We start from the raw sequence: 10294 nt of genomic DNA, 5'->3' as shown, positions 1-10294 counted from the left end.
GTGGTTGTGTGTGTGTGTATATAGAGTTCAGTTCATGTGTGGTGTGTGTGTGTGTGTGTGTGTGTGTGTGGGTGTGTGTGTGTGTGTGTGTGTGGTGTGTGTGTGTGTGTGTGTGTGTGTGTTGCTATATAAGAGTTCAGTTCATTGTGTGTGTGTGTGTGTGTGTGTGTGTGTGTGTGTGTGGTGTGTGTGTGGGTGTGGTGTGTGTGTGTGTGTATAGAGTTCAGTTCATTGTGTGTGTGGGGGCAGCTCTTCTGTTCTATCACCCATCCACTTAGGACTGACCGGCCTAACAGTTTCGTCCATGTGGGGTCGAAGGCGGGGAGCGGGGCGGCGCGGCGCGAACAGACAGTGCGAGGGGGCGGCGAGGGGATAAAGGAGGGATGTAAGGTAACTAGGGCCCCCGCAAAAGAGAAAGGCCTCATGACCGATGCTGATTATTAAAGACATTTAATTAGCGGTTGACCAAATATACAAAGTGCTTGTTTTTGAAGTGTGAGTTTCCAACATGTCCGTATATGCTTGGCAACAGGTCAGACTCTGAGAAGGATGAGAGCCAAGGAGAAAAGAATCCCACTGCCCCAGGTAAAACATTTGGACTGTCATTTTAGAAGTTGCCAGTACAATCTTCTAGTATATTATAACCTTTATTTAATAGGCAAAATCAGTTGAGAACTGAGATTCTTATTTAGCAATGATGGCCAACCCGGTTGACGCCTGGCCAATTGTGCGCTGCCCTATGGGACTCCCAATCGTGACCTAAGGTGATTAAAATATATATATATATATATACTTTCCACCTTTGAGTTTAACCAGGTAGCTAGTTGAGAACAAGTTCTCATTTACAACTGTGCACCGCCGGCCAAAAATAAAGCAAAGCAGTGCGACACAAACACACGAGTCTCAGCATGCGAATAAACAACATAGTCAATAATACAATAGGGGGAAAGTCTATATACAGTGTGTGCAATGAGGGTAGGATAAGGGAGGTAAAGGCAATAATAGGCCAAGTGCGAAATAATTACAATATAGCAATTAAACACTGAAAGTGATAGGCTGCAGAAGATGAGTGTCAAGTAGCAGATCTGGGGTGCAAAGAGCGAAATAAAATAACAGGTATGAGGACATGCAGGTTGTTGGATGGGCGATTTACAGGATCGCCTATGTACAAGGCGCGGAGTGATCTGTGAGCTGCTGCTTGACAGCTGGGGCTTAAGCTAGTGAGGGGAGATTAGGATTCTCCAGCTTCCAGGATTTTTGGCAGTTGTTTCCAGTCATTGGCAGGACGAGCCAAAGAACTGAGGAAAGGTGGCCGAAGAGGAATTGGCTTTGGGGAGTGGGGGAGAGTGACCAGTGAAATTTACCTGCTGGAGGCGTTGCTTACGGAGTGGTTGGCTGCTATCGGTGACCAGTTGAGGCTGAGATTAACCCAGCTTTTGTTCTCTCTCTGCTGTGGTGGTGTGTGGGCTCGGTGTGTGTGTTACCTTAGCAAAAAACGTATAGATGACCTGGAGTCGCGAGGTGGTGTTTTGGCATGGGTGACGTGTGTTGAGATGGCTGAGGCTCACCCGATGCTCGTATAGTGCGTATACAGGGGTGCGTGTGTTGGTGTGTGTAGGGTGGTGTGTCGGTGTTGTATGTAATTAATGAAGGCGGAGGAGCTTTTAGCGATGACACAAACAGATGGCACTCTAGTTAGAGCCGTAGCAGAGAGATAGAGTGTTTGAGGACACGTAGTTTGTAATGACCCATGCCCGGAAGGTCAAGAGGTCAGTAGATAGTCAGATTTTAACCTGTAAAATGAGAGCTTTGACAGTCAAGCAATGAGTGACAGGATGCTTGTTCGTGATATAGGAGACACGGAAGAATTACATCGATTTGATTTTGGAACTGCTGGCTAGTGGGCTAACTACAATAATTGAGTCTGGAAAGTCTAAGAAGCGTATTTGGCAGTCACAGGGAGACGCAGACACCTAGGGATATTTAGTAGTTGATCGCAACAGTAGATATGCCTAAAGTCTGAGAAGGCGCGCTGTGCGACGAGAGGTCAATGAGCTAATGCCAGTGTGTGTTCACCGCCTCCAGCAGCGTCGCGCACGCATAGCGTGACATTGTTCTGTTGCAAGTTCCTATTCCCTCGATATTCTTCAGCGTCCTCTCTGTCGAAGGGCGAAGATGCTCTTGTCTACATGCTTGCCCACGTGCATGACTCATGGGCGAGCTGTTTTGGCACCAATACGCCGGCTATGTGAGCGGGTGCTGAACGCGCCCTCCTATCCCATGTAGGACTCGGTTGTTCCAGAGAGTGTGGCCCCGGCACAGGTTTGAAAGAGCATGGCCAGCCAAGAAAAATGCTTATTGAAGTGATTCTCAATTATTGTGGATTTATCGGTGGTGACAGTGTTTCCTAGCCTCAGGCAGTGGGCAGTGGGAGAGGCGCCTTGCTGATTGCGCCATGGACTTTACAGTGTCCAGAACTTTTGGGGTTTGGGTGTTACACCTGGAGCAATATCTGTTTGAAAAGCTAGCCTTTGCTTTCCTAACTGGCCTGGTGGTGTATTGGTTCTACACTTCTCCTGAAAAGTTGCAATATTCCGGGGCTATTCGATGCTAATTGCAGTACGCCAACCGGATGTTGGTGCTGGTCAGGGCAGTCAGGTTCTGAGTTGAACCAGGGGCTATATGTTGCCTTGGGGTCAATTTTTTTTGAAGGCATGCTTATTTAGATGGTGAGGAGAGCACTTTCAAAGAATAACCAGGCATTCCTACTAGCTGATGGGAATGAGATCAATATCCCTTCCAGGATACCCGGGCCAGGTCGATAGAAAGGCAATGCGTCGCTGAAGTGGTTTTAGGAAGCTTTGACAGTTGATGAGGGGAGGTCATTTGACCGCAGACGCCATTACGAACGCAGAATGAGGGCAGTGATCGCTGAGATCCTGGGTTGAGACAGCAGAGGTGTATTTGGAGGGCAGGCTTGGGTTCGGATGATATCTATGTGGAGGGTGCCCGTGTTTATGGAATTTGGAGTTGTAACCTGGTAGGTTCTTGATAATTGTGTGATGTGAGATTTTGAGGGCAATCAAGCTTACGATGTGTAGGATGGCCGGGGTTTAAGCGTGATACCAGCCTGGAAATGTGGACGTAGGCCTTGCCAACCATCCTATCATGACATCTACCCCTATTAAGTCGGCCACTAGCCGGCCTCCGGCCCAGTACCCTGCGCCTGAACCTGTATTCACTTTTCTAGCCGGCTACCACGTGGTACTCTACCCTGCACCCTGAACTGCTACCTCCCGATTGTATATAGGTCCAACCCCTCCACGGTTTCAAATCTCGCTCATGTGGTGAACCCTGTCACGGTTTGAGCATAAAATGGTTTACATTACGGTTCCACCCAACCCTCCACATTTATATCTGATAACCGATACAGTATTTTAGTCCATGATGGCATTGCCTATATAACTTATTTAAAAAAAATGTCAAGAAGTGGGTGTATGGTTGTTTTTCCTCAGTTATGAGGACCTGCGCTGTGTTGGGATCTAGGGGACAACAATAACATTTCCGCCCCCTTCCACTTTTCCTGTACACTGTGATAACATCTGTAAATCTGTGTATGCGACAACAAACCTTTGATTTGGAGGGACATGCTCTTTCTTTCTCTCTAGTCCGATCTCTATGCTCAGGACAACCCTCCACTTTGTGCGCAACCGCGGCTCCCCAGGTGGTCCGTTGGCGCCACTGTGGGTCTCTCTTCTCCCTCCGACCTCAGCCCAATAAAAAACATGGTGGTTGTGAATGTGTGTGTGTGTGTGTGTGTGTGTGTGTGTGTGTGTGTGTGTGTGTGTGTGTGTGTGTGTGTATATGAAGGCTGAAACAAAGGACAAAAACAGGAGAAGGAGAATAAAAATGGTAAAGAACAACATAACTAAACAAACATGAACGCTGGCAGGAACCAAAACAAACGAGGGAACGGGAGGGGGAAAAGAAAGTGAAGCTGAGGTTGAGGAGGTCACACATTTCACCACCACCCCCCCCCTCTTTCCTTCCATTCACTTTCTCTCCTCCATCCCTCCGTCTCCTCCACTCTCTCATGCACTTTTCAACCCCAGGGGCAACCCCTCCACTTTTCCAACCCCAGGGGCAACCCCTCCACTTTTTCAACCCCAGGGGCAACCCCTCCACTTTTTCAACCCCAGGGGCAACCCCTCCACTTTTCCAACCCCAGGGACAACCCCTCCACTTTTCCAACCCCAGGGGCCACCCCTCCACATTTTCCAACCCCAGGGGCCACCCCTCCACATTTTCAACCCCAGGGGCCACCCCTCCACTTTTCCAACCCCTCCACTTTTCCAACCCCAGGGACAACCCCTCCACTTTTTCAACTCTCCAACACTCCTCAGTCTCATGCACTCAGTCTCCTCTTGACAACTCTCTCTACATCTCCTCTCCTCCTCCACATCTCCCTCTCTCATTCCTTACTCTCTTTCCCGGTCTTTCTTTCACTCTTTTCTTTCCCTATCTAGCTACCAAACTTCCTCCATCGGTCAGCCATCCCCCTTCCCTGTCCTCCACCTCACTCTCGCCCTCACTTTAACCCTTCTGTGCGCGCACTCTCTCCCCCTAGCCCCCTGCACTCTCGCCTCCTAGCCCTATCTTCGACGCTCAGTCGCTCTCGTCCTTGCTGTGACCTCCCCTATCTTCCCTCCCTCCGTCTCTCCCCCTTTCCTTCCTTGCCCCGTCTGTCTCTCAACTTAGCCTTGCTATAACCTCTGTATCATCCCTCCTCCTCCTCCCTAGCTCTCTGTCCTTCCTCACGAAGTTCATGCTCTTCCGTTCCCTCGATGATTCTGTCCCCAGAGCTCTCTTAACCCAGACACCCTGTCTACACACACAAACACACACCGGCACTGACTCCAAACAGACACCTTGCCAGACCCCATGCCTCCTCTCCTCTGACCGCACTGCCCCGGTCACAACCCCTACAAACACACACACACAAAACCAGACCACTGCTTCGTCCCTGAACCTAGTCGTGACCCAGTCACCAGTTTCGTCCCTGACCTAGTCGTGGCCCAGTCAACCCAGACACCTGCTTCGTCCCTGACCTAGTCGAGGCCCAGTCAACCGAGACACCTGCTTCGTCCCTGACCTATTCGTGACCCAGTCAACCCAGACACCTGCTTCGTCCCTGAACCTAGTCGTGACCCAGTCACCAGTTTCGTTCCTGACCTAGTCGTGGCCCAGTCAACCCAGACACCTGCATCGTCCCTGACCTAGTCGTGGCCCAGTCAACCAGACACCTGCTTCGTCCCTGACCTAGTCGTGACCCAGTCACCTGCTTCGTCCGTGACCTAGTCGTGGCCCAGTCCCTGCTTCGTCCCTGACCTAGTCGTGGTCCAGTCAACCCAGACACTGCTTCGTCCTGACGTAGTCGTGGCCAGTCAACCCAGACACCTGCTTCATCCCTGACCTAGTGCGTGGCCAGTAACATGCTTTGTTTGTCCTGACCTAGTCGTGGCCAGTCAACCAGACCCTGCTTCGTCCCTGACCTAGTCGTGGCCAGTCAACGCAGACCCCTGCATCGTCCTGACCTAGTCGTGGCCAGTCAACCAGACACCCTGCTTCGTCCCTGACGTAGTCGTGGCCCAGTCAACAAGACACCTGCTTTGTCCTGACGTAGTCGTGCCCAGTCAACCCAGACACCTGCTTCGTCCCTGACGTAGTCGTGGCCAGTCAACCGAGACCCTGCATCGTCCCTGACCTAGTCGTGGCCCAGTCAACCAGACACCTGCTTCGTCCCTGACGTAGTCGTGGCCAGTCACCACAGACACCTGCTTCGTCCTGGACGTAGTGTGGCCCAGTCACGAGCCCTGCATCGTCCCTGACGTCGTGGCCAGTCAACCAGACACCTGCTTCGTCCCTGACGTAGTCGTAGGCCCAGTCACCAGACACCTGCCTTCGTCCTGACCTAGTCGTGGCCCAGTACTGCATTCCTGACCTCCATCCATTCCCATCCTCCTCCCCCATTTCATCTTCCCCCTCCCCATTTTCCCTCCTCTCATCCTCCCATCTCCTTTCTCCATCCTCCCTCCTCCCGTCTCATCCTCCCTCTCCTCTCCATTCCTCCCTCCCTCTCATCTCCTCCCTCTCTCATCCTCCCTCCTCTCCTGTCCGCTTCCTCCCATTCTTCCCTCCATTCCCGCTTTCATTCTCCCTCTCCCTTCCTTCCTCCTCCCTCTCCATTCCTCCATTTTCCTCCATTCCTTCCCCTCCATTCCTCCCTTCCTTCCTCCCTCCCTCTCTTCTCCCTCCCCTCTCTTCCTCCCTCCCCCTCTCCATTCCTCCCTCCCTCATCCCCCATTCCCCTCCCTTCATTCCTCCATTCCTCCCCTCTCCATTCCTCCCCTCCATTCATTTCCCCTCCTCCCTCCCAGTCCTATAGTAAACAGTAGCATGTCTCTGTAGTACAGTCGACTAAAAGATGCTATGTGCTGTTTATTATTATAGTCCGTGGTTCAGACCGGATCAACTAAACAGACAGGAAGCCCTTCTATAACTCATTGTAAACTACGGTTTCTCCTTTAATCTGAACAAGTTCACACACACACAGACAGTAAAGGCCTGCGGTATCAAACAGCACCTCCCTTAGGCTGTAACAAGTACACCAGGCTTCAACCAAAACCCTCTGCTGCTACTAATAATGTTGTGTTGCTGGTGGGGGCCAATCCTGTGGAGGGGGTGTGCTTGAAGGGGTGCGGTCAATTAAACTACTAAGGTGTCAATTAATTCAGTCCAATTTGGGGAACGCATGCAGAAAAATCACTGTGGATATGATATGAATATTTAAAATTAAATGAAGAAAATGTTTGGTTCATCAGATATATAAAAAAAAAAAATTGAGAGATGAATGGAGGAGATTCTCATTGGTGCAAAAGACCGTCCTCCCCTCAACTCCTCCTTCCTCTCTTCTCCATGACCTGAACAGTGGTCAAGGATATGTCAATTAGTTAGTAGGCGAACAGAAGAGGCTCCTCCCCTCCTCGATAGCCACGTTTCATCGAGGATAGTCATGTGTATTCTACCCGAGTCTTTTGTGGAAGAGTTCTGCCACACACCCTTTTTGAATCAGCTTTCGTTTTCTGTGACAAAAAGCATGGACATATTTAAAAATGATATGCTACTTCGATATGCCTCTCCTCGATTACCTTCAACCTTTTTCCCCCCAAAAAAATGCAGGCAAGGAGAGGACGGAGGAATTAGCAAAATCCGAATTGAGAATGTCTCAAAGTAAAGGAGGAGAGGATAGGAGAAAGAGAGGGGAATGGGTAGAACTCACCAGAACGGTATAGATGTGGAGGCATCGGTACACTGGAGAAAAGTCTACCAACTCCTGGGCCACTGGTACCTGGGAGAGAGAGAGAGAGAAACACTATTTACTTACGCACACACACATACCCAAAGTATAAACTCAACATGTAAAGTGTTTTATGAGCTTAAATAAAAAGATACCAGAAAATGTTCCATATACACAAAAAGCGTATTCCTCTTAAGATGTTGTGCACAAATGTGTTTACATCCCTGTTAGTGAGCATTTCTCCTTTGCCAAGATAATCCATCTACCTGACAGGTGTAGCATATCAAGAAGCTGATTAAACAGCATGATCACTACACAGGTGCACCTTGTGCTGGGGGACAATAAAAGGCCACTTTAAAATGTGCAGTCACACAACACAATGCTACAGATGGTGAGGGAGTGTTCAATGGGCATGCTGACTGCAGGAATGTCCACCAGAGCTGTTGCCAGAGAATTGAACGTCCATTTCTCTACCATAAGCCGCCTCCAATGTCGTTTTAGAGAATTTGGTAGTACGCCCAACCGGCCTCACAACTGCAGAATACATGTAACCACGCCAGTCCAGGACCTCACCTCCGGCTTCTTCACCTGCGGGATCCACTGTGGGTTTGCACATCCTGTCAGAAACCGTCTCAGGGAAGCTCATCTGCGTGCTCGTCTTCCTCACCAGGGTCTTGACCTGACTGCAGTTCGGCGTCGTAACCGACTTCAGAGGGCAAATGCTCACCTTCGATGGCCACTGGCACGCTGGAGAAGTGTGCTCTTCACGGATTAATCCCGGTTTGAACTGTACCGGGCAGATGGTACACAGCGTGCATGGCGTCGTGTGGGCGAGCGGTTTGCTGATGTCAACATTGTGAACAGAGTGCCCCATGGTGGTTATGGTAACTACCCTACTTAGGAACATTCTATATCTTCTTGGTCAGAAACTCTAGTGTACATTTGGTCTTGTGTTTTTGGTTATTTGTTCTGCTGAAATGTGAATGTCTCCCAGTGTCTGTAGGAAAGCAGACAACCAGGTTTTCCTCTAGGATTTAGCCTGTGCTTTATTCTGTTGCTTAGCTCTATTAGTCCTCCCTAGTCCTTTCCGATGACAAGCATACCCATAACATGATGCAGCTACCACCACGCTTGAAAATATGACGAGTGATACTCAGTGATGGGTTGTATTGGATTCAGGACCAAGTTAATTTGTTTGCCACATTTATTCTATACAGGCTTCCTTTTCACTCCGTCAATTAGGTTAGTATTGTGGAGTAACTACAATGTTGATCTATCCTCAGTTTTATACAATCACAGATATTTAACCCCAAATGCTTTACATTGAACTGAGTTATAGGAAGGACGCCTGTATCTGGGTGTATTGATACACCATCCAAAGTGTAGTTAATAACTTCACCGTGCTCAAAGGGACGTTCAACGTCAGCCAATTTATTACTAATGGGTCTCTCAAGGTTTCTTTCCGAGGTATTTGTGGTCGAACCAGTGTTCGAAATGAGGGACCTTACAGAGAGCGTGAATACTTTCTGAAGGCACTCGACAATCAATAAAATCTAATCTACGACACGGAGATTAACAACAAATGATGAGAAATAGTTCTGAGGGTAAGGTTTTTGTTCCACCAAAAACCTTGACGGACCCTCGAGGAGAACAGACAACCATAACAATAAACGAACTCGTTGGCCTTCCAATAGCTACTCTCGACTCCTCTTCCTCTCTCCCACTCTCTGCTCACAGCCTTAAAAAAAAAGGCTCTCTTTCTCTCTCCCCCTCGCTCTCTTTCTCTCTCCCCCTCGCCTTCTCTTTCTCTCTCCCCCTCCTCTCTTTCTCTTCCCCCTCGCTCTCTTTCTCTCTCCCCTCGCTCTCTTTCTTCTCTCCCCCTCGCTCTCTTTCTCTCTTCCCCCTCGCTCTCTTCTCTTCCCCCTCGCTCTCTTTCTCTCTCCCCCTCGTCTCTTCTCTCTCCCCCTCGCTCTCTTTCTCTCCCCCTCGCTCTCTTTTCTCTTCCCCCTCGCTCTCTTTCCCCCCTCTCTCTCCCCTCTAATGAGAACACTTCAATGACCCGTCAGCCCCACCTGTTTTGAGCCCCACATTTTTTTGCCTAATTACTCAACAAGTTAAAAATAGCAAATTCAACAATGAGTGGTTTGGAAGGAATGGGTGACAGTGGCTAACTGCAAACATTGGAACTGGGAAGTCGGGAGCAAACGAGCTCAGACTGAGAAAATAAATTTTGAACGGTCATCCAACTCGGAATTGTAAATCCGGCCTCTTTGATGACAAAATTTGCCCACAAAGGACCGTCGCGCCACTTCCTGTTCAAGTGAGCACAGCAAGGTGAGTCCAAAAATGTCTTGTGTGTAGCTGCATAAATTATGTAATATGCCAGGGAGATATGTATACTGTAGCTAAGAAAGTAATACTAAGTGTATGTTGTGTAGTAAGCTGTTAGTAGCCCATGTGCCTCACCCTAATAATTTGGTCTATTTTCACCTCTTAATTTCACCTACTGTTCTGACTTGGTGGTGCACATGTAGCCTATAGCCTGTTTAAAAGAAATATAATCATTGAATATTGTAAGAGCTTTCATTGTCTGCTTATAAGCCCCCTTAATTTATCCTATGGCTCTGACTTGGTGTACAGGGAGAACACTGTAAGACCAGCCCATGTTCTGAATTCTGTCGCTGTACATTTCAAAAGTGCTGAACACAGGTACATTGACGTCCGTCCTAACTCACTCATTAATGTCCGGATGACCTCTTATCCACTCGTCGTCCCCTTATTCCATAGTTTGCCCATCTCCATTGTCATTAGAAACCACATTTGTTTAAGCAAGTCAGCCATATCAGCTATGTTTTTTTTAAAGGCAGTAAATTATGCTGAATTAACTGTTTCCCTGCCGGAAAAGGCTTTTAACCAGGTGTAGCAGCGGTAAGATGT

At 48.9% G+C, this 10294-nt stretch overlaps 1 long non-coding RNA gene across 1 annotated transcript in view; it reads right to left on the bottom strand.

Annotated features, from left to right (window-relative positions):
* Window positions 1-7426, bottom strand: part of LOC112077996 (uncharacterized) — a 13654-nt gene extending 6228 nt beyond the window's left edge. Inside the window, exon 1 of the long non-coding RNA XR_002895563.2 lies at window positions 7340-7426. This is a non-coding gene — a long non-coding RNA (uncharacterized lncRNA). The remainder of the gene's footprint in view (window positions 1-7339) is intronic.
* Window positions 7427-10294: the final 2868 nt, after the last annotated feature.

This window comes from Salvelinus sp. IW2-2015, unplaced genomic scaffold, assembly GCF_002910315.2.
Source record: "Salvelinus sp. IW2-2015 unplaced genomic scaffold, ASM291031v2 Un_scaffold5133, whole genome shotgun sequence".
NCBI lineage: Eukaryota > Metazoa > Chordata > Actinopteri > Salmoniformes > Salmonidae > Salvelinus > Salvelinus sp. IW2-2015.
The sequence above is the reverse complement of the archived record's forward strand: the minus strand, read 5'-3'. Positions and strand labels throughout refer to the sequence as shown.